Raw genomic sequence first — 25,246 nt, 5'->3', positions numbered from 1 at the left:
ATTGCTGTTGAAAAGGAGGCACTAAAATTCACTTTGATGGGAAGTTATTCTTGTTTATATTTCCTTTCTGTAGATCAAAGGGAACCACCAGCCTTAGCCTTTCCTGACACTTGCATGTCTTAAGCATTGTTCTTTTCATACAAGAAGACTCGGCATCAGATATCCATTTCCTCAGGCTATTTTAGGTAGGAATTAAAGAGATATTAGGGGAATTGGCTTTTTTTACATTTTTAAGTGTGTCATGAGTGATTGAAGAAAAGCACTTCCTTTGTTCACATATTCCAAACAGCCGGGTGAAGGCTCATAATTACTGTGGAGGAAGCTGGGAAGATGGCAACTCACCTAATCCCTGATTACATTAAACGATGCCACCCTCCTCTCCTGATAAGCTTAAGTACACTGGCCTTCGCTGCCAGGTTCAGGTAAGAAAGAGTGCGGCTCTACCCACGGAGAAGCAAGGCTTTGATTTGTGATAGGCTTTCCTTGATGTAGTCTTGCTGACTATAAACATCAATTAAGCAGCTACTGTGTGATAGGAATTGCGTGAGGTACAGGGAGAATGAAGATGAATTAGCCTCCATCCCTTCCCTCAAGGAATTCACGGTCTTGAGTCCCAAATAACTAGCCGATTAATTACAATGCAGCTTTACAGATGCTTAATCATATTTGCGCAAAGTTCTAGAGGAGCACGGGTTCTGCTTTGAAGATCAGAGAAGCTGTGTCTTGAAGGCTGAGTACATGTTCTAAGATCAAAGAAATGGAGAGGGGACTCAGGAATGGCTGAGAGGGCTCATGAGGCAAGAGGTCTGAGATGGTGAAGGACATTTGGGGGAACAGAGAGTGGTTTTATGGCCATGGCCATGGGTAAGGCACATTGGGCAGGGGTAGGGAAGGAAGCTGGTGGGTTTAGCATATAGGAAGGGGAGCAAAGAAAGGATTCTAAAGCCCTAGCAAGTCCTGTCAAGGGGTTAGGTTCCTTTTTTTTTTTATAAGAGTAGGGACCTATCCAAGTTATCTGAGAAGGGGAATGCTTGAAGTACATGATACTGTGTGTTTTTAAAAAAATAGTCACAGTATTAGTGCAGAGATCAGCTTGGAAATCAGTGCGACTATTTAGAGGCAATAGTCCAGATATTGAGTTGAGAGAACTTCCAAATAATAACAGAACCAAGAATGGAGATGAACAATCTGATTCTAGAAATATCTTGAAGTTGTTTGGGAGAAGCAGAGGTTTGTTAGTGATAAAATAAAAACCTCAGCCTAATTACATTTAAAGGGGTTTAATTGAGCAATGAACGATTCTCAAGTCAGTAGATTCACAGAGACTCCAAGGGTGCCTCATGGTCAGAAAAAATTTATAGAAAAAAAAAAGGTAAAGTGACATGCAGGAATTGGAAGTGAGGAACAGAACACAGTTTGAACACTCAGCAGTCTAAGAGCAGTCTATGAAGTATGGCCGCTGGGATTGGCCAACACTCAGCTATTGTTATGGGTGCATACTATTAAGTTAGGTTTTTGATTTTGTCTGACTGTTAAGCCTGGCTACAGTTCATCCACAAGGACTCAAATATAGAAGTACAGAGTCCTTCTCAGGCCATATTTAGTTTGCTTTAACATTGGAAAACCTGAGTTTAATAATTAGGTTTACCACTTACTGGCTGATTGATAGTGGGTAAGACAATCTCTCTAAGATTAAGTTTTCTTGAGCTCTCAAATATGGATAATAATAATAATACTCATTTCATACATTGAGGATTGTGTGGGGGCCATGAGAAGACACTGCATAAATCAACAAGTATAGGGTGCTTTAAAGGCCTAGGATCATTGCTGTTTTTGTGCCCGGGACTTACCAGCTCCTCTAGTCAGTGACTGAACTGGGCAGGGATATTAAGGCAGGCCCATTAACAGGACACTCAGAATTCCTTTAACATCTGACTTTGGCTGCCAGACTCTCCACAGGTCTTGGTGAGCCTCTTTTAGACTCTCTGGTGCAGGGGACGATTCCATCCAACCTTCTCTTCCTCTCCCCTTCACTGAGGGAGACTTGGGTCATGTTCTCCCCACCTTATCTAGCCCCGGGTCCCATTTTCTTTCACAGGTGGCTTTCCTAAAAAAAATCCTTGCACATTAATTGTTTCAGCATCTGCCTCAAAAAGGATCCGGACACAACCCAGACTGAGATAGTGATTTGTAAACCTTAAACTTTATTTATAGTGATCCAAATATCCATCCACATATCCATGCACCCAAATATCCATGAATAGATAAACAAAATATATCCATAACATGGAATATTATTGAGCCCTAGACACAGAATGAAGTACTGACACATGCTGTAACATGGATGAACCTTGAAAACACGAGAAGGTCTTTTGAAATCAGCCCAAAGGACCACATCTTGTACTATTCCATTTATATGAAATATTCAGAATAGGCAAATCCATAGAGAAAGAAACAAGATTGCCAGGGGCTGGGGGTTAGGCAGGGCAGTGGAAATAGGGATTGACTCTTTATGGGTGTAAAGTTTACTTTTTGGGACTGGAAGTTTATTGGAGTGTTCATTTTAGTTCCGGACCTGCACAGTGGTGATGGTTGTGCAACACTGTACGTGTACTTTACTCACCAATGTGTATACGTTAAGATGGTTAAAAGAGTAAATTTTATGTTCATGTATGTTACTACAATAAAAAAACTTTATGAGGGTACTAGGCATATTATTATTACAAATACAGTTCTTTACCAGCTACGCATGCTCCCCTCTCAGTTGTTCCTCAATCCTCTCTTACCTCCTTTCTTTTCCCCACTGATCCACAGAAACTCTTTTGCTAAATCGCCAAATCCACCAGACAATCCTCAGTACTTATCTTACCTAAGTTCTCCACTGCCTTTGACACTGTTAACTCCTCCCTGTTTCTTGAAATCCTCTCTTCTCTTGTTTTCTCTGTGGCACCCTTTGCTCCTGTGTTCCTCCTTTTTCTATGCATCCTTAGGGGTTCCTGGGGGTTTTGTTCGTGGTCCTCTTCTTTCTCAATCTGTTTTCGAGAAACTTGCAAAAGTACAACTCAGCCTAACATGCCTGTCCAAGTTCCAGACCTGAAGAGCTCCAGCCTCCTCGTGGATCCCTTTATCTCAACGTGTCTGGAACAGAACTCATGTGGGTCTCTTTCTGGGCTTCTTATCTCAGTAAATTTCACGACCAAATATCCAGTTCTGAAGCAAGAAACACTGGGCTTCACTTTTGATTCCTCCCTCCCTCTTAATGCCCAAATCTCATGGGTCTAAAGTCCCATCAGTGTTATCACTTGCATGTTTTTGAAATCCACACCATTGCAACCCATTTCCAAAGTAGATTACTGATTGCCAGGGGCTGGGGGCTAGGCGGGGCAGGGGAAATAGGGAAATGCTTCCATTTTCATTCTCACCAGTGCTGCCCTGGACCACTGCAAAGCCTTCTGACTGGTCTTCATGCTCTCCTCACCTCCTCTTTCTAAAGCATCCTGCTTATCATTGCTAAAATAATTTGTCTAAATGGAAATTTGACCGTATTACTCCCTAGCTTAAAATACTTTGGGGGTTCCGCATTGTCTCCTCCATAGCATGGCCATAAAGTCCTGCAAGAATCACATGCTTTGGCCTTTGTCCTCCTCCAGCGTGTCATTCCTTGCAGGTGACCCCTTCTGGTCCAGTGGGTCTCCATCCTGGTGTGTCTCAACCTGTGGATGATGCTTGAGCCCTCCTCTCAGAGATTCTGGTCTGGAAAGGGCCCTAAACATTGTTGTTGTTGTTGTTTTAAGTTCCCAGAGCTGCTAATATGCCTCCAGGGGTAGGCACAACTGTGAACCTAGCCCTACGTGTGAAGGGTTTGCAAGTGCCAGGTCCCGAACCTATTGAGTAGAAGGAAACAAAGTAAGCAGCATTGCCTCCGTCATTTCCCACCCTCTTATGATATTTTAAGGAAAGGGTTTTTCACTCAGCTATGCAGCAAATATTCCTGGAAACCTTGCCTGGGTCATAAGGAAATGAGGGCTCTTGTATTGCCTAACTCCCTTCCTTTTGCCTGCTAGAGAGGAGATAGGGTAGAGGCTTTCACTGCGTAAGTTGAGCAGATAGTTGTATGCTCCTTATGAGCAATTGGGTGAGGGTGGGAGCGGGTGGAAGATGACCATCAAGAATGGTCTGTCTCCCTTCCATTGCTTGAATTCCTGTCTACCTGATGGTTTGCTACAGCTGCGGTAACAGTAACAAAGACCACAAACTGAGTGGCTTCAACAACAAACACTTAGTGTCTTACAGGTCTGGAGGCTGGAAGCCTGAGACCAAGGGCTGATTCCTTCTGAGGGCTGTGAGAAAGAATCTGTTCTCTGTGTCTTTCCTAGTTTCTGGTGGTTTGCTGGCACAGTCTTGATGTTCCTGAGCTTCTAGATTCATGACCACGATCTCTGCCTTTGTGTTCACAAGGTGTTTTCCCTGTGTGTGTTGGTATCCAAATTCCCCCTTTTTAAAAGGATACCAATCTTACTGGATTGGGGCCCAACCTATTCCAGTATGACCTCATCTTAACTAATTCCATTTGCAATGCCCTGATTTCCAGGTACTGGAAATTAAGACTTCAACATAGGAATTCTGGGGGGAAACAGTTCAGCTCATAACCCTAACAAGAGAGTGGCAGGCCAGAGACTTGCCAGACTGATACCTAAAAAGGGCAGCTACACATTCAAAACAGGGAGTGAGTCATCCCTCTTCTCTTGTCTGTCCAAAACAATTCAAACCCAAGAGGAGAAACGAGAAAGAGACCACCTTTGCAGATAAACCCCAAATCCCTAACCCCATACATTGTGAAGTCATCTTAATTTCCTTTTAATCCCCCAAATCCTGTTGACATCTCAGATCCCAGCTGCTAATTAGCCATGCTTCTATTCAGTGTGTTATATGCCTAGTTATTGGGCAGATGCATGCTCTCATTTGATAATAACTAGCTAAACCCAAAATGCCTTTTATGGATGTGATATTTCATCATTCAAATCTGATTAATAAGACCAGCTCGAAGAAATTGCGGGAACTGATGTTTTAGTGAAGGGTTAAAAAGAAAATAACATTTGGAATAGTGACACTGAAATTAAGTGACATTAAGAACAAATATCTAAGTTTCTCTCTCCACACCGTGGTAGCCAGCCCCTCTTTCTTTTCTCTCATTTTCATGGGGTATGAAGAACTTTTATTTACATCATCCTGGTGCAGCGTTTTTCCCCCTTGAACTATTGACATTTCAGGCGGAATGACTGTTTGTCGTGGAGTCTGTCCTGTGCATTGGAGGATGTTTAGCAGCATCCTGGCCTCCACCCACTAGATGCCAAGAGTGTCTCCAGACATTGCCAAATGTTTCCTGGAGGGTAAAATCACCACTGCCTTAGAATATACAAAAGCAACTTTGTCACTCTAAAATACTGTGCAGATGTGTGGAATTATCTCATTTATTACTTCCAATAGCCGAGTGGTTTGTGTAGATGGGAAGATGGGGAGAGTTGTTTAAATGACCTGCTTCAGATCCCACTGCAGATCTGTCTTAGTCCTATGCTCATGAGATTACACTGCAATCACCACAAGCTTCTATTCTAAAGGGTTTTAATCATTCTTTCAGATAGGAAAGGGTGTTGTCCCCAATCCACCACCAGAGGACGTCTCTGAGAGTTAGCCGTGATATTCCTGGGCTTGATAGGACATGGAGCCCATGCTGGCTTTTCATCTAAATGCTGCTAGCACTGCTCACGTATTTGCATACAGTTCTTATAGGACAATGCAGTCATGCACTTGCTTGCAGAGGAGACGTGTAGATCTTTCCTAATGTTTATTTTGGGTTAAGTTCTCTTTGCAGGGGTATCCATAACTACTGAGAATTAGATCCTTATGTTTAAATGGCATAAAATGCAATGTGTGAATGAGGTATCTCCCCGCCCTCCAAAAAAAAAAAAAAAAATACATAGCTTTTCATGGTCACAAGGGCTAATCTGATTCTGGCTGCCACTGTGGAAGGCTTAGTTAATCTAATTAAATGAAGCTAGTGCCTCCTGATTTCCTAGTCCTGCTCTCACTTCTCCATCAAGGAATGGCTTTAATGGCCCAACAAAGGGCTCAGCCTGGTGCACCATGAATTTGAGATAATGTCCCGCACTGGGTTAACTGAACTCTCCTGCCAGCAGAGCTGATGCCATCTGCCCATTTATTGACAGCCTTGTCAGCAAAAATCTGGAGTCTGAGGGTTGGCAGGCAGCCAACTTGCTTTCCACTGTCTCTCCAGTGTCTCAGTAACAGATGTTGTGCCTCATGCCTGGAGCTGCTGTTGGCAAATCGCTGCATGCTCATGTTATTTATCAGGACGTGGAGGGAGGGCAGGAAGGGATACATGTTTTCCAGGAAGGAATTTGTATTCCTTTCCAGGTTCTTGGTTTGCAGATTTAAAAAAAAAAAAAAAAAAAGCATTTGAAACTGACCTTTAAAAATGTGAAATAATCATCTTATTGTTCAATACTGAAAAAAAAAAATCTTCCAAACCATGTAACTATTTCAGGTGCCAAAACACAAGTGACAGAGGTTATGTGGACTTGAATGTTTGCCACAATTCCTTCCCCTTAGGAGCTCCCTGGCCTTGGAGGATGCCTTTTAATTATATTGTCATACAAAAGAAACTGAATTGGGAGCATTTTTTTTTTTTTTTTTGCAAATAATACCTCACTCGTAGTGAGTTCTTACCCCTAATCAATGGAAGTTAATCAGGGTGTTTATTGAATGAATAAAGAGTGAACTGTGATTCAGAGAAGGCACAATGTGTATGTCCTTGATACAGGAAAATTTTCTGGCAGTACCTTCATTTGTAAAGGAGGAAAAAGGAAATAAGCGAGAATTTTAAAGAAATGAATTGCAGCCTCTATATGGAGCTTTGTACACAGGTCCCGACCAGCCATTCTACATTGAAGATCTCTATTTGGAAATACTTGTCAAAGCAGTTTTATGAAAGGATTTTTTTTTCCCCTTAGGTGTAAGGCACTCAACCATTGGTTCACGTGGGCTCTGTGTTTGTCTATTCAGCCATAACAAAGGGAATCTTGGATCAGGGCAGAAAAATATCACAGAGGGAATTATGCCACACTGACCCCCAGAAAGGGGAATTATTTACCTGGAGAGTGGGGAGAAGACAGGTGGTACTGGTGGGAGGTTTGGGGTGGGGGAGGGGGGTGGAATTTGCAGCTTCCTGAGCCAGGGAGCAGCACATTTAAGGTGTTTCCCTGCCGACTACTCCTCTTTATGCACATCGAAAAGGCAAAACTCCTGAGAGGGAATCAGAGAATTTGTCGGTGAAAAAGTCCAGAAGGACCTCTCAGCATAGGGAACAGAGTCTGTCCAAAGCTATCCAAGAAATGGTTTGGCACCTGGGAAGCACCAGAAGCCTCCTACCACTCCCGGATGTCCAGAGGCGAGCAGGTCAAGCAGCAAAACTGTGCAAGCTGCTCTCTTGCGGGTGGTGCTCTCTTGTGTTGCTCGAAGACAAATGTCACTGTCTTTTAATGAGCTGGTCTCAAGCATAAATAAGACAATAAAAGCCTGATGCAAATGAGTGCAAACCACTATGGTTGCAAGCCCCCAAACTCACTGGAGAACGCATAATTTACATTTTCAGTTCTAGTATTGATGCAGTAGTACTATGGATAGCCACTTCTGGCATTTGTTTTGTGCTTTGTAGTTTAAACGTTTCTTTCATCCACATTTTCTTACCCATTGGAAGGCTTTCTTCCTGGCTGGTGTCCAGGCTACACTGTCCATTCTGGTACTTCGGGTTAAGACAGTGGCATGGGTCTGTGCCCTCTCATGCTAATAAGACCTAGGAGCATGCCAGCTGCTGGATGTGAGTGACGCTGTGACAGAAGACTGAAATGTATGTCAGTGCTTGTGATCTGGGGGAGACGAGGTTCTGAGAGGTGCACTGAGGAGTAGGCAGAGATGGCAGGAAATTGCAGGTGGGGTACCCCTTTTACTTGACAAATGAGGACTTGGGCTCTGGGCCAAAGTGGCTGCAGGACAATGTGCCCTGTGCCAAAACCCAAACTGGGGCCCCTAGGACGCCTGAGGTTTAGGCCATGGGGATATGAACAGAAGGCGATCATTAACTCTAATGGTAACAGCAGCACTGAGGAGGGTGAGGGGACTGCTGTTTTTGCAGAACAAGGGGTTGGGCATCTTGGTCAGGCAAGGAGGCACACGGCCCCCGCTCACACCCTTTTAATCTGCTTCCCAGACATCCACGGGGTTCAAATAAGTGGTGAAATCTACGAGGGCACACTTGCTGCTGGTGGTAGAGTGAGCAGACTCTGGCGGGGCTATGGTAGCTTCCTCTGGCCAGCCCATCATGAGCTTTGGGAAAGGGCTTCCAGGATGACAGGCGATGCAGCGTCCAGACCTGGGCCTTCTCCTTACCTTTCCCTCCCGGGAAGCTGAGCAGTGTGGTTTCTGCTGCCTCCACCAACTGGAGCCTCTGCTTCCGCCTCTGCCTCCCCATTCCTGAGTTCCCGGCAGCTGGTAGGACGCCCATTTCTCTCTCTGCACTGGCGCAGGCTGCGAGGACCGAGATAAAGGCCATTTGGAGCCTGTAAGGATAACGGAGCCAAGGACAGGGGCTGCCATTTTATCAATGCCCCCTCCATGCCAGGCAGCCTCCCCTCCCGGGAGCTTTGCCCGGCACTGCCAGTGCAAGATGCTCAGAGGCCGGCTGGCTCAGGGATGTTCAGTTGTGCAAAGCTGCCTGTCCTCCACCTGGTGCAGAAGATGCCGCCTGCACCCAGCCAAGGCAGCCTTCTTCTCCACTCTACCTCGGCCGGCTCTTTCGGACCTCGGCGTTTCTAGCTGACGCAGGGAGCCGTTGCTAAGAGGCTGCTTGGCTGGAAAAGAATGGCGAGCAGGTGTGGGGGTCGCAGCATGCTCTCCCGGCCCTGGCTGCTGGCAAGCTAAGAACTGCAGGCGCGGAGTTACCAGCAGTTCGTTCTTTGTTCAGCACCCCCAGCCAAGCTAGGCTGCGGCAGCTCATTTTTCTGCGCCTTAATACCTGCTCTGAGAAGCAGGAGTCGCCTGGCAGGCAGCCAACGCCCCTACTTCTCCTCCCTTTCCTCTCCTGCTTCCTCTGCCTTTGCAGGAAGGGTCTGGGGCCGTGACAGCACTTTATTGCTGGAGGAAGGGACACCTCTGCCTGTGGGTGCAGAACCCACACTTCATTCTTGTTGTTGAGTTGCCAGCTAGTTCCCTGCAAGGGACATTGTCCCACATGTATGCCAAACCCACAATCTCTGGGGACCTGGCATTTAAAGCTAATGAATGAAACAGGCTGGGCACGGTGGCTCAGGCCTGTAATCTCAGCACTTTGTGAGGCCAAGGTGGGCGGATCACTTGAGGTCAGGAGTTTGAGACCAGCCTGGCCAATATGGTGAAACTCCATCTCTACTAAAAATACAAAGAAAAAATTGGCTGGTGTGGTGGCACACGCCTGTGATTCCAGCTACTCGGGAGGCTGAGGCAGGAGAATTGCTTGAATCTGGGAGGTGGAGGTTGCAGTGAGCTGAGATTGTGCCATTGCACCCCAGCCTCGGTGACAGAGTAAGACTCCATCTCAAAAACAAAACAAACAACCCCCCCCGGCAAAACAAACAAACAAACAAAAACACTGAGTGAAATAGTCCAAGTGCAAGACAATTTGGAGCCATAGGGACTGCAATGACCATCTCATTGGAAGATGGATGGAAAGGGACATGACAGCTCAGACCCCATGGGCTTAGTGTTGTCTATCTTCCAAATTGTCAAGAAAAGCCAGCCATTCTAATTTTTCTATACAATTAAAAAATTTACATATTGACAACATATTCCATTTTTTAAAGCATTATGTTGGTGAAGGAAACCACCTCTGCAAGGTATGTGGGGCCCAAGGGCTGTCAGTGTGTAATTTCCATCCTACATTTGTGAGTATACAGTCATAAAACCCATTTTTCATCTGTCTGGGTTCATCCCAGCTGGGTGTAGTGACTCTCTTCTGTGAATTCCTTTTCAAAAGTTCTGAGTTCATTTGGGAGTTCCATTTTAGTTTGTGTTCTTGGTGGTGGTGGTGGTGATGGGCTGGGGTGAGGGATACTGAGGTCTCCCAACAGAGCAATAACCAGAGGGAACTGAGTTGTTAATACAGAAATTTTTCTAGGTCCAGCATTGCTAGGATCCAACATTTGATCTAAGTGTATTAGTGTTCTGTGCTTTGTAACAAATTAGCACCTCTTGGAGGCTTAGTTCGACCCAAATTTATTGTTGCACAGTTTCTGTGGGTCAGGATTATGGCATAGGTGAGCCTGGTCTTGTACTCAGGGTCTTAGCAGGTCCTGACCAGGGCCATGCTCTTTTCTGAGGCTAGAGGGGCTCTTTCAAGCTCATGCTGGTTGTTGGCAGAATTCAGTTCCTTGTGGCTACAGGACTGATGTCTTCAGCTCCTCAGAGAAGGCCCACTGTCCTCTGCCATGTGGTCCTGTCAGCAGCAGGGAAGGGTGTTTCTACAAGGCCAATAGAGGATCACTCTTGTTTTGAATCTCTCACTTCTTTTACAGGCCCACCTGATTAGCTCAGACCCACCCAACATAACCTCCCTTTTGAGTAACTCATTAGGAACCTTAGTTACATCTGAAAAAAAATCCTTCACCTTTTCCATATAACATAACCTAACCATAAGAGTGAAATTCATCATATTCACAGTCCCACCCACATTCAAGGGTAGAAGCTTACAAAGTGTGTGTACACTGTGGGTGGGAATCTTGGGGAGTGTGTGCCAGAATTCTGCCTACCACTCTAAGAAAAACTCCTTTTGTTGCTGATTTTTAGTTAACCGTTAAATGAGGCTATGCTAGGTGATTTCTTATGTCAACTTTTTAGATCTAAAATGCTACAAAGTTAATCTCAAATGCTACACATTGATCTCAAAGGGTAGCTTGTATTGTAAGAACTATTATAGTTTCCACTGGAAGGCCACAAAGATGAGATAGGGCCATCAAGTTAAATCTGGAACAAAGCTGATGTTTCATTCAATAATTTACATTTTTTTATTTTCGGGACAGATGATGTATTAGGCTGTTCTCACATTGCTATAAAGAAATATCCAAGATTGGGTAATTTATAAAGAAAATAGGTTTAATTGACTCATGGTTTTGCAGACTGTACAGGAAACATAGTGGCATCTGTCTGCTTCCTGGGAGGCCTCAGGAAACTTAAATCATGGCAGAATGCCAAGGGGAAGCAGGGGTCTCACATGGCAAAAGCAGGAGCAAGAGAGAGAAGAGAAAGGCACCACACACTTTTAGACCACCAGGTGTTGTGGGAACTCACTCACTATCATGAGAACACCATTCATGAGAAATCCACCCCCATGATCCAATCAGATCCCACCAGGCTCCACCTGCTGCAACACTGGGGATTACATTTCAACATGAGATTTGGGAAGGGATGGATCCAACAATCAGAGGGAGTTTAAGCAACATGACAAGTTCACAGATATCCAGGCATTAGAACATACTCCTTGGTTGTATGGACCCATATCATTAAACTTTGGTTTTTCACTAACAGAGATTAGGCTAGATCATATGCTTCACTGCTTCTGGGGCAGTGCTGGTTTATTGCAGGGAAAGCTTCAGGAGAATGCTGGAATGCTGTCCTAAAAGTTGAGGTTCTCTCCTTATGCATCTTGCCTTCTGGGAAGAAGGGATAAAGGCTGCAGGCACCGGGAGGATCACTTGTCCTAGCCCTGCTTTTTGCTGTTAGTTCTTTCCCCTTCATTTCCTCCTCTCTCGGGTTACTCAGAAGATTCACACTTTCACTCCAGCAAAAGCTTTTCTCTTGACTGTTCCTGAGATCTTCAGGTTACAGGAACATTCAGTCAGGAGGGTGAAGGGGGTACCATCTGTCTCTAGCAAAGAAAGAGCACACCAGTGTCGGTATCTTCAGAAAGATGTTCTCCTAGGTCCATGGGCTCACATGCACTAAAGAACAGTCCACTCTATCAGCAGCCAAGTTTCTCCCCCCAAAACACAGAAGCTCATTACTTAAGAATTAAGCAAGTCTGGGACTGCTCTCTGCTGTTTAATAGCAGAAGAAGCAAAAGACTTGCTTAAGTTTTTTACCAATTTGTAAGGAATATTGATCTTTCAATACTCCTGTTTCTAAAAGGCAGTGCTAAGAGCTTAGAAAAGCCCGTCACTCTAAAATCTCCAGATTGGCATGAAGACATTTAATAGAAGAAAAAAAAAAGTTTGAGAATCTTTGAGTAGTGCTTGCTAACTGCATAAGAAAAAACACCATTTTGGAAATCTTCAAAAATATATAACTGGCTGTTCTTTTCCTCCACTAAAATACACAAATAGTCTGTGACTCCTCTTGAGTTTGTTGGGAATTACATGTCGTTTTTATAGGGAAGCTACATGATGAGCTGTTTCACGTTGATCAGGAAAATGTCCCAGATTGAAAACAAACAAATGAAATTGAAAACATAAAGCAAAAACAACCAAAAGTACAATAAAATTCCTTGTTTCCTCCCAAACTTTCATCCCATCTTCTCTCCTGAGGGGCCTTAGACCAAGTCCAACGATTACGATTGGCAGCAAATCTTTGCCAAGATGCTTTTGACATGGATGAAATTAGAAGATTTGAATAAGTGGGCTGAATCGACTCCAGGCACAAGCTAATTGATAGTTTCACTGTGTTCCTTATAATTATAAGTTTTACATAAAGCCTAAAAATTTTAAGTATATAAAATATCTATTTAATCCATTGGAGCATTATTATTTAGGGGAGAGGTACTATTTCCTGGTGGATTGATCACTGGGCAACAGGTTAGAAAAACTGAGTTCTGGTTCTAGGTATACCATGAACTTGGTGTGATGAGGCAGGCTTCACCCTGAACCTCACTTTCCACATATGTAAAAGGAAGGGAACTGAATTTGATTATCAGTTTTCAAACTCTACTTTTTAGTACCTTGGGTTTCTATGGAGGTGATTGAGGGGAAGAAGGAAAGAGGTAAATGGTGGATAATATTTCATTCAGCAAGTGCTCTACCCCTCTTTCCATAGGAGGAGTTCACATTCCCACTCCACAGATGCAGGGAATGGCAATATGATTAGCTTTGCTCAATGACATTTGTGTGGAAGTGACAGTATGCCAATTCTGAGCAGATGCTTTGAAAGGTGATTTATGTTTCCACTTTAACCTCTTGCACCCCTGCTGCCTGCCATAAGAGCATCAAGTGCCCCTTTAGTCTGGTCCTACAATGAGAATATTTGTGGGCAGAACTAAACTGATCTCCCAGCCTGGAACAGAGCCAAGGCAACCATCCCACAGACCTGGGAGCAAAAAATAAATATATGTGGTTATAAGGTGATAAAACTTTGGGGTTCGTTGTTACACAGCACTATTGTAGGAAAAGCTGATTAACAGAGGCCCAAATGGGCTGCCTCTAGGTCCCCTTCTGTACCTTCAACTAGTGCAGCTCTCTGTTCTTTACTCTTTTGCATACTAGCTTCTCCATAAGACTTCATCTTAATAAAGGAGTTCTGATGCTTAACACCCAAACAAAACACCAGTTGCATTAGATTAAGTTTCAAAAACTTTTCATTGACTTGAGGTTTTAGTAGTTTGCCATTTTTGATATATACATGTCTGATCATGCTTATTTTTAAATTTCTACTGTTGAAATAAGAAATAAAATAAAATCATGACTTCAGCAAATTAAATCTATTATAAATTTAAACAAAAAGTATCTCCAGGCCAGGTGGGGTGGCTTATGTCTGTAATTCCAGCACTTTGGGAGGTTGAGGTGGGTGGATCTCAAGGTCAGGAGTTTGAGACCAGCCTGACCAACATGGTGAAACCCTGTCTCTACTAAAAATACAAAAATTAGCCAGGCATGTTGGTGCGTGCCTGTAATCTCAGCTACTCAGGAGGCTGAGGCAGGAGAATCGCTTGAACCCAGGAGGTGGAGGTTGCATTGAGCCAAGATCATGCCACTGCACTCCAGCCTGGGTGACAGAGCGAGACTCCATCTCAAAAAATAAATAAATCAATAAATAAAAATAAAGTATCTCCAATATTTCATATTTTTATTTTTAATCTCCAGAAAGTAAATTGAGAAAGCCATTTAGGTGTCATTTCAGCTAAGTATTCTATGATAGGTTACTTTTAAGCTACTTATTCTAACCCTGATATTTTAAAAGTGAACAAATTACCATTTGGTCAATAAGGGGTTTTCTGTAGATTTGGAGAACAGAACAGGGTCTTACAGATATCTCAGTGCTGGTCACATGCTCAGATGCAGTGAAATCTGACCTTGAAGGAGGCGTGCTTTCACACATCCCAGCCTGGGCAATCACGTGACATGGCAAAAGCCTGGCTTTAATGGCCTGCTCATCTCACCACACCATCCCACCCCCGAGACCCACCACTTACCGTCAGTCCTTAACTGACCCTGTGCATTTGGGTAGATTTGAATGTAGTGGACTTTCCTACCCATCATTTCCCCCTGAAAAGTGCACTTTCCTGTGTCTTATTTAATCAGGATCCTGAAGGACGACCAGCAGTCAAACTTAGGGATTAAATTGAGGCCAAAGTGTTAAAGATGATACCAGATTAAGGTGTTAACTTTCCTAAGGATTTAGTCTCCTAGTATCTTCCAATGTCTTAGTCCAAAGAAATGAATAATGAGGGATATTCCAGATACCATGGGAAGCCTGATAAGGAGGTATTTTTAGATTTTTGTATCAATTTAAAGACCACTAGAGGAGTGCCTACAGCTCTGTGAAGAACACGGGTACTGGTGGCTCATCTCAGCCAGTCCCTGCCCCTCTTCTCCTTCCTTAGTTCTTGGAGGGCCATTCACCTCAGAGGGCATGCTCCACATCCAGCTTGCCCCTAAAGTGATTGCCTAAAACTATTCAAGCTCTGTGACCAGTAATTTCCTCTAAAATGACCTCAATTCTTCATCAGTGAAAATAATGCATTGGGTTATATTTTTTCTTCTCTATTTCTTTCCATATCTCGCTAGAGCTTATCCTTTTTAAAAGCATACACTGAAATTATTTTAATTATAATATGTATGTATATATATATATATATATATATATATATATATATAAAGATTTAACAGATTCCATGCATCCACCAGTTAAATTGAACAGATGTTAATTTATTTGCTCATATTTATTCTGGGTCTTTTATATTTAAGTCACAAACCAATTTCAAAAACGTTAAAACATGAGAAAATGGGCCTCTTAAGATGAAAAAGTTATAAGACGTTAAGGAGGAAATCAAATACACATTAATAAGTGATTATGAAAATGAGACTATTACATATGAAAACCTATGGGAAGAGTACCAAATTTCCACGAGAAAAAACAAAACCCTAAATGTTCTGGTTTTTTACTAAGACAAAAAAAAAAATAAGCCCTCTAGGAAAGTGAAAGAACAAGAAAACAGACATGAGGAAAGACAACAATAATGAATGGAGACAAAATTAGAAATAAACAAATCTGGAAAAGGATAACACATGTCCTAGGAAGAGATTATATAAAATAGAATTAACTCCTCCAGAGTATTAAAAAATATGGACATCTGCCCAGTTAGGAAATAAGCTTAACTTTGAAGGCAATTTCTATCAAAGAGTACAACCAGAGGAAACCTATGGCTAAGGAGATTCATAACATTCATACATCTATATATATATATATATTTTTTTTTTTCACATTCTGAATTCAATATCACTTTATTGGTAAAAGAATATCATGCCTGAACAGGAATTAACCTACCAATGGAAGTTAGATCATTAGGAATCTATTAATAAATATATAATAATAGATAACATAAGAAAAACAATAATAGATAATGTAAGAAGAATGTCATTGCAAGACATTTTCAAAATGTATTTAACATCCATGGATGCACCTAGAGGACATTATGCTAAGTGAAATAAGTCAATCACAAAAAGACAAATACTGTATGATTCCACTTATATGAGGTATTTAGAGCAGTGAAAATCATAGAGACATAAAGTAGAATGGTGGTTTCCAGGGGATGGAGGGAGGGGGAATGGAGAGTTACTGTTTAATGGGTATAGAGTTTCAGTTTTGCAAGATAGAAAAGAGTTCTGGAGATTGGATATGCAACACTGTGAATGTACTTAATACTACTGGACTGGACGCTTAAAAATGCTTAAATTAGCAAATTTATTTTATGTGTATTTTCTCCCAATTTAAAAAACAGGAGAATATATCAGAATTCCAGTGTTTAAGTCAACTAAAAAAATTTAACATCAACATACAACCTAAGTCTACATAAAATGCAAGAATAAGTACAATTAATTAGCTTGTCATAACAGTCCTCACAAATCTGTTATTAAAATAGTGGTTGGTTTTACATTTGATGGTTTCCTAGAATCAGAAAAAAGTAATACCTGTTTAATAGAATTTTTCTGTTTATAAATGATAACAGTTGATTTTCTGCCTAATTTTTTATTAACAGCATCCTTTTATTACTTGTTATTAAAGAATGTGATATCTATTATTTCTGCTTCTTAAATATATTGAAATTTATTTTGTGATCAAAATAAAATCCTTAAGCTCCCTCTACATCCTGGAATAGAATGTGTGCTGTCTGCTTTAAAAGTGTACATTTCCATCTATGTCTATTAATTCTACTTTAGTAACTTATTGTTTAAATTCTTCCTTCTTCTTTTTTGTTTATTTTTGCCTACATGTTCTCATATATTGAAATTGGCAGATTTAAGTAACTCATTATAATTACATTTCTATTTTTTCCTTTTTCTCCTAACAGTTTTTCAATTTTTAACCAATATTACTGTTGTAAAAAAGTTCAGCTCTGTTATTTCTCGAGAATGAATCATGTCTTTACCAACCTGAGATGACCCTCTTTGTTGTGTGGCAGAGATGGGACTAAGACTAGGGGATCTGTTGGATCACTGCATAGAAGTATAAGTGCTGTGGCCTGGAGAGCCACTACTGCCAGGCAGAGAACACCAGTGGGCAGCATCATGCATTTCTGGGACAGGTCATCCCCTATCTAACAGTGTGCATTGCACAGAGATTTGTTTTCCAGAACCAGATTTCCTGCCTATGTAGATAGCTCCTTGCCTTTTTAAGATCAAGGGACACTCACTCAACTTGACAGGCAAAGCACCAGGAGAGAGACTCAGTATGACCACACAACACACCTGGTGTGGAGGTGAAGGTAAGAAGCCATTCCCGTATGGAAAACTGTCCTTCAGCTCACAGTGAAGTAAGATTAATTGCAGATCAAGGTCCTCCCTTGGCTAGTACCTGCCCATATGCTTCAGATTGAAACATTGCTGGTCTTAAAGGTCCTAGGTGGCATAAGCTAACAGCAAGCCATAAAGTGTGGGCTCACTCAATAAGTATCTTCTACAAAATTTCTGGGAAAATCAGTCAAAGGTAGATATTTGCTTTTGTCATTCGAGAATAAATAAACAGTTAAAAATAGAGTGTGGATGTGAAAAGAATCTGCAATGTCTAGTTCAAGATGGTGATTTGAACTTATCTTTCTTTCCCTATACTTTCATATTTCTATTGTAATAAACAAAGAAGTTATATAGGGCAAAATCTATATAAAAGTTGGAAATAGGAAAGAGTGTCACAAAAACTGTACAGACACTTTGAGGAATTTCTTGTTTGGTACTTTCTACAACCTATAAAGAAACTTCAACCGCACAGTGGTGCAATGAATGTGAAATGGACAACTCCCTTGTCAGAACCATCAAATAAATCCCTCTGGAGCTTGGAGAGGCAGGGCCTTGAGGTGGTAACCATGGGGCTGTCAATTAAGACAAAGCTAGTGCTGTGAGTAGCCTCAGGGAGTGAACTGATGTTGGCAAATGCAGCTATTGACCAAGCTACTCCCCCTTAGTCTCCAAGGGGAGGGAGTGGTGTATAATAAAGGGGAGGCAATGTCACAGCAAGAGAAGGGGGCAATGCCACCACACATTTTAGGCTACCACTCCAAAAACATTAAAAAATGACACAGCAGTGAGGTCTCTGCTATGCTCTAATAGATCTCCTATTAGCTCCCCCTCCTGAGTCTTTGCTTCCTTTGGATGAATAAGATTTGCTCTTTAAAGTGTCATGTTTCTATTTTTAAGTTTATTTGTCTTTGCAATTTGGGGAACAGTGTTATTCTTTTTTGACCCCAGATATCCTTTCCATGTTTATTCATTTTGTTTTCTTCAATTTCAATCTCCTGATCTTTGTTGAGAGCCAAGTGGCTTTTTATTTGTATGGAAATAAATGATCTTTTTACCCATGGAAACATTAGTCATCCTGCCTCCTCACTTAAAAACTTTCTTCTCTTGAGAAGATGCCAAAATCAAGGGTGCATACTCATTCATTCCTCTAGGGATCACTATCAAGATTGTTTTTCACAGCTATCACTTTTTAAAATTGAAGCATGATACTTTGTAGCCCATGATTTTAAGTAAAATTAAGGTCTAATGGATGGCTTACCACATCATGCTGCTTTTCCAGAGATTTCATTTACAATAGTATCAAATGCACTGAGATGAATGAGTTTCACCCTTCAATGGAAACTGGGAAACGCACAGTTGAATTGACTTTAGATAAATATTAACAGCAACTGCTCAGAAGCAAAGGTCAAGAAATAATACCCAAATACTTGTCTTTACTAAAACACTTAAATTATGTAAAACTTGAAAACCCATTCTCATTTTTAAGTGAACACATTAATCTCCCAAGGAATGAAAGAAGAAGTTGTCATGAATTTAGGCAGAGAATAATTTACTCCTGATTTTTTTTTTGTCCCTTAGGAGAAAGATTAAGGAGCAGACCAGTCAATTGGTTCCTGGAGTAGTGATCTGTAAGGGGTACTAAAATAACACCACTGTGGCAGATAGACCCTAGGGTGGCCCCAATGTTCAAGTCTATACACTTCCCATTGAATGTGGGTGGGACCTGTCACTTGCCTCTAACCAATAAAGTATGATCAAAATCATGAGATGTCATTCCTGCCATTACGCTATGTCTGTGTGTGTGTGTGAACATTAATACCAGAGAGACTCTCCATTGTAGCTTTGAATGAGTAAGCTGCCATGTTTGTGAGAAGGCCTATGGGAAGGCACCACATGGCAGGGAGCTGCAAGCAGTGTCAAGGACATGAGAAAGACCCATGACTGACAGCAAGCAAGAAATCAGACATCTCAGTCCTACAGCCATAAGATGAATTCTGCTAACAACTTGAGGAAACTTGGAAGTGGATCTTTCCCCAGTCCAGCCTCTGATGAGACCCGAGCCCTAGCTGACACCTGGGTTGCCACCTGATGAAACACTCTGAAATAGAGAATCCAATTAAGCTGTGCTTAGATTTCCAACCTACAGAAACCTGTGAGATAATAAGTATATGTTATTTTAAGCTTATGAGTTTGTGATAATTTGTTATGCAGTAACGGGAAATGAATGCAATTGTGGAGTATGTGACAGAGATAGAGAAAATTGCGCTTACTAGAGTCCATTCAAGGAGAGTAACAAGTGTGGTTCGAATAACTACTGTCATGAGCTATGCAGATTTGGAGGTAGACTCTTCAGAAGCAAGCTCATTTACCGTCTTATCTGGAGAGCAGCCATTGTTGCTGGAGGGCTTTTGTTTTGCTGAGTGATCTGTACCATTTTGAAGTTAGCACTGAAGTACTCGGAATAATAGAGATGACCCTGTTTGTAGTCAGCCAACCACAGACTTCTCTTTCCCCTGTAGTGTTCAGACTCCACATAAACACATGTAAAATAAATGTTTAAAGAATATTATTTCTGAAAGCTGACAAATTAGTAGTCTCCACATGTTTTGGTCTGGCTTTATATCTATGATTGAGGTTATAGGCCACACTCCAGAACACACTTGAAGTTGACAATAAAGGACTCAGGAGAGACCACCCAGTTCATGTTGGGGGTTCCATTTTCCAACAGCCTCGGATGGGCAGAGGAAAGTTAACATCTCCAAAGGAGGGTCTCCAAGTCTATTCCAGGACTGGGGCTGTGGGAACCTCCTGGCCTGTGCTGTTTTTCAAATAGGAGGCCTTGACTATGTACTTACTAACTTTGACTACTGAAAGGTCTGAAAAGGAGATAAACTATTTTTCATTGCCTTTAGTAAGCAGGAGTGGTTCAGTTGTAAGGTACTGGGCCTGATTGGTTCTCCTGAAGATGCAAAGTCTCCCGAGATAACACTGACACATGAGCAGTACTTCCAACAGCCACCTTCTCTTAGCCTGTCTAGGTGGGGTAGAGGCTAATGAAACATTGTAGACACAGTTTCCAAGAACAGCTCCTTCTCAGGGACCTGAAATTCTTTTTAAAATTTTTTTAAAATTTTACTTTAAGTTCCAGGATACATGTGCAGAATGTGCAGGTTTGTTACGTAGGCATACATGTTCCATGGTGGTTTGCTGCACCTATCAACCCATCATCTAGGATTTAAGCCCCACATGCCTTAGGTATTTGTCTTAATGCTCTCCCTCCTCTGGTCCCCCACCCCCCGACAGGCCCCAGTGGGTGTTGTTCCCCTCCCTGTGGGACCTGAAATTCTTATTACATTAATTTGTATTGCTTTATTTGAAATTGTAACAGTAATACATGCTTTTAGCAGTATAATCCAATCAATAGAGATGTTAATATGTGAAAATTCCTGTTTATACCCTACCCTCTCAATTGATCCCACTGCTATATCCAGAGGTAACTATAATTAAAGGTTAGTGTGTAACAAACCTGCACATGTATCCCTGACCAAAATCAACTAACCATGCATTTCTCAAAACGTATCCCCATCATTAAGAGATACCTGACTGTATACACACTAAAGGAGAGGGTTTTTTAAAAATAGAATTGGGACTAATTCTATTTAAAATTTCTATTTTTAAAATTCTGTTAAAAATTCTATTTTTTTAAATAGAATTCAGGGGTACATGTGCAAGTTTGTTACATAGGTAAAGTTGTGTCATAGGGATTTGTTTTACAGATTATTTCATCATGATGGTATTAAGCCTAGTACCCATTAGTTATTTTTCCTGATCCTCTCACCCTCCACCCTCCAATAGGCCCCAGTGTGTGCTGTTCTCCTGTATGTGTCCATGTGTTCTCATCATTTAGTTCCCACTTAGAAGTGAGGACATGTGGTGTTTGGTTTTCTGTTCCTCTGTTAATTTGCTAAAGACAATAGCCTCCAGCTCCATCCATGTTCCTGCAAAGGACATGATCTCATTCTTTTTATGGCTGCATAGTATTCCATGGTGTATATGTACCACATTTTCTTTATCCAATTTATTATTGATGGACACTTACGTTTATTCCATGTCTTTGCTATTGTGAATAGTGCTGTAATAAATATATGAGTGTATGTGTCTTTATAGTAGAATGAATTCTATTCCTTCGGGTGTATATACAGTAATGGGATTGCTGGATCAAATGGAATTTCTGTCTTTAGGTCTTTGAGGAATCATCACACTGTTTTCCACAATGGTTGAACTAATTTAAACTCCCACCAACAGTGCATAAGCGTTCATTTTTCTCCACAATATCACTAGCATCTATTTTTTAAATATTTCTTTAGGATAGAGTCTTTAGTTGAATGGCTGAGTCAATAGGGTACACATATTTTAAATTTTGATAGATAACTGCTAATTTTATTTTATGAGGACTATACCACTGTACATTCATTAGCTGCATAATGATGTTTCAATCAATGACAGGCTGCATATAGTGGTCCTAAGATTTTAATATGTGTTTTTTTCTGTACCTTTTCTATGTTTAGATATACAAATACTTACCATTGTGCTACAGTTGCCAACATTACAGTAACATGCTGTACAGGTTTGTAGCCTAGGAAAATAGGCTATTCCATACAGCCTAGGTGTGTAGTAAGCTATTCCTTCTATGTTTGTGTAATACACTCTATGATGTTCACATGACGAAATCACCTAATGATGCATTTCTCAACACATATCCCCATCATTAAGGGATATATGACTGTACACACACTCATTAGAGTATGAGGTTAACCATTTTTCCATGTTTGACTACAGTGGATCTGTTTTTTTCCCATTTTGCCAACATGGGAGAAAAATGAAATCAGATAATTGGCTTTTTCATCCTTGGCCTTCTTTTCTCAAGCTTTTCAACTGTGTGATGATCTTTGTTTCTTTTCTCTCTTGCTCTGAATAGAAGAGGTCTTAAACCGTTCTCAAGTGTAAATTTATATTTAAATTATATCACTAGATTTTCTAATTCTGAATTACTCTTATATTCTGGGGAATAAATTTTGGCTGCAATATTCTTTTAATTTGTGACATGATTGGATAACATTTTATTTAGAATATTTATAGACATAAGTGAAGTGGTTTGCAATCTTCCTTTTTCAGTTATTCTTGTCTGGCTTTGTTATATGAGTTTTGCTGGGCCAGTAACATAAATCAGGGAATTTTCCATTTTTCTATGCTCTGAAACACATTATATTACATAGAAAGTTTCTGTTTCTAGAAAGTTTTATAGAACTTGCTGGTCAAATGTTCTGACTTATTTGTCTTTAGGGCATAGAATTTTAAGTAAGGACAAAGCTTTTATCTTCCAATTGTTGGTAAAGACAGTTAAAAATATGAAGTTAAATTGACACTTTGACATTCCCTAGACACCCCCCTGACACATCCTAACATACCACACACACACACAACACACACACACATAGACCCTAATCCACCAACAAGCAAAATCTCATATCGTTTCGGTTTGGATCAATAGAAGGAATTAGAGAAGAAACTTCATAAAATTCATCATGAGGGTGAAAAGAGAAAGGCCTGGAGAGAAGTAGCTGAACTGAATTGAACACAAAGCCCTTTAAGTGATGTTAACCTCTTTTAATCACAAAGATAGCACAAAGGTTCTGTTCAGCTGGAGTCTTGTGCAGCTTAACACGTCAAGTTTGATTTAAGAGTTTTAAGTGTGGCTGACGCTGTTGTCAAAAAGTTCTTGTCCCAGAGGGCTAACAAACTAGGGTATCATTTTACTTTGCAAATATGCAAAGAGTTTAGCACAGGGTCTGGCTCATGGTAGGTATTCAATAAAATTTGGTTTTCTTCTCCAGGACCCATTAAAAATTTCATTTCATCTGAATATATTCACTTCTATTCTACATAAAAGAAAAGGTAGCAGGTAGTGATGTTGTTTAACTTAGTAACTGGAAATGAATGCCAGCTGCGTGAACTTCATTTGCAATCAGAATTTCACAGACTCAAGCAAATCTGGAGGTAACAGAATAAAAATTATTTTGTAAAGGCACAGCAAATCCAGTCAGCCAAACCTCGTCCTTAGAGAAGATTGGATTTTCAGTCGGCTTCCATATGGATCTGAAATTCTTTTCCTTAAGATTTGGCAATTTAGAATCCCAAGATGTGAAGAGGTGGGCAAGCATGCCTAACCCAGAAGTTTCAAAAACAATGAATGAATCAACCTTCCACTAGCAGAAATTTCAGCTTTGGCAACAAGTTCAGAGAAAGTCTCATTATATCACACACAAAACAAAAAACATTTGTTTTACTTTCACAGATCATTCCGTACATTCTTTCCATATTTTGGCATAATTCACTGGTTCTAATATAATGCAAGCCTTACACTTCATTTTAATTCAGTAACTAGAGAACCACTGTTTTAAGGATGGCTGGGTTAAAATCAGCACAAGCAGATTGGGGTGTCAAGATACCAAACATCTGCTGAATGTGAACATATTTCAGATGGAAGTAATATAGCTAGATGTTTGATATCACATGGAAACAAACTTTTGTGATCAGAATCCCTGTATAATAGCTATAGAGAGCTATAGATAAACACATTGTTTATGAACTCTCCACTGGAAATTATACATATGTGTCAGACGCCTCCAGTTGTCTACTCAGTTTTCACTCTTCCTTTCTTCCTAACAAAATGTCAGTTTGGGTCAGAGTGGTGATATATTTTTCTAATCTGCATTGAAGCTAGGGATGACTATGTGATAGAATTCCAGATAGTTAGATATAGGGAGAAGTCCACTAAGGATTTCTGAGAAATGTTTTTGTTTTCTTTTCCTCTTTTTCATGTTGTGTTTGTTGTGCTTGCCTCCATTTCATTTTATTTTCCTGCCTGGAACACAATATTGAGGTTGGAATTGGAGCTGCCCTCTTTTGACTCATGCATGTTTCATGACGGAACATGCAGAAGAGTAAGAAGCCATATGCCAAAGATGGTGGAATAGAAAGAGAGACAGTGCCTGGGACATTGCCTGTGGAGGATGACTTACTATTTAAGAAAAATAAACTCTCATTTGCTTAAGCCATGATAGTTCAGTTATTATTATTTACAGTTGAATAGAATTCAGTTTGACATTCCATAGACATTTTTTTTCTTTCTCTTAATTTATAACGATTACTTCCCCATATTACCTCTTCGCGGAGGGAAGAGTTGGGTTCATTTGAAAAACACAGAAGTGCTGACACTTATATTTTCCTCATACTGAGATTATTGCTTCTTTCAGAGCTAATGATTCCCATCAGTGCATGCAGGATTATTTGGAAAGGCAAAACAATGCAGGTCTTTATAGTCAGTGGAAAGGCAGGATCCAGGTGACTCTTGAGTTCCCTTTATAGATCTTTGCATGAAAGTTACGCTGTGTGCATAGATGCCTATGACTGCAAGAACTCAGGATTCCCAGAGACTTCAGAGGATCACCTTTCATGATTCAGTGGCTTCCATCTCCCAGATGAGGATCCCACAGATTCAGGAGTGCCCAAGAATTACTAATTGTATGTTTGGTATTTTCAGAGTTGACAATATAGAAAACCATTCAATAGGATACCAGGACATGCACAAATGAGAAGAGCGGTCCGTATCATCTGGCTGTCTATGCTGTGCCCTTGACTTTGATGCAAAGTCAAAGTTGCAGTTTCCTATTGCTCCCTTATGATGGGAGAATATCTTGTCCAGTTTATTAATGAGTATTAATCTCAACACAGAGATCCAAACAAGTTAGTCCTTTGTGATATAACTCAGACTAGAGCTAATGACCACCTAGTGACCAGAGTAGATCTTGATAATTTAGTACCACACTCCTATTCACATTCATTTCCAGGAGAGTTAA

The sequence above is a fragment of the Gorilla gorilla genome, chromosome 16 (assembly GCF_029281585.2).
Source record: "Gorilla gorilla gorilla isolate KB3781 chromosome 16, NHGRI_mGorGor1-v2.1_pri, whole genome shotgun sequence".
In the NCBI taxonomy this organism is placed as follows: Eukaryota; Metazoa; Chordata; class Mammalia; order Primates; family Hominidae; genus Gorilla; species Gorilla gorilla.
This window is presented reverse-complemented; position numbering follows the sequence as displayed.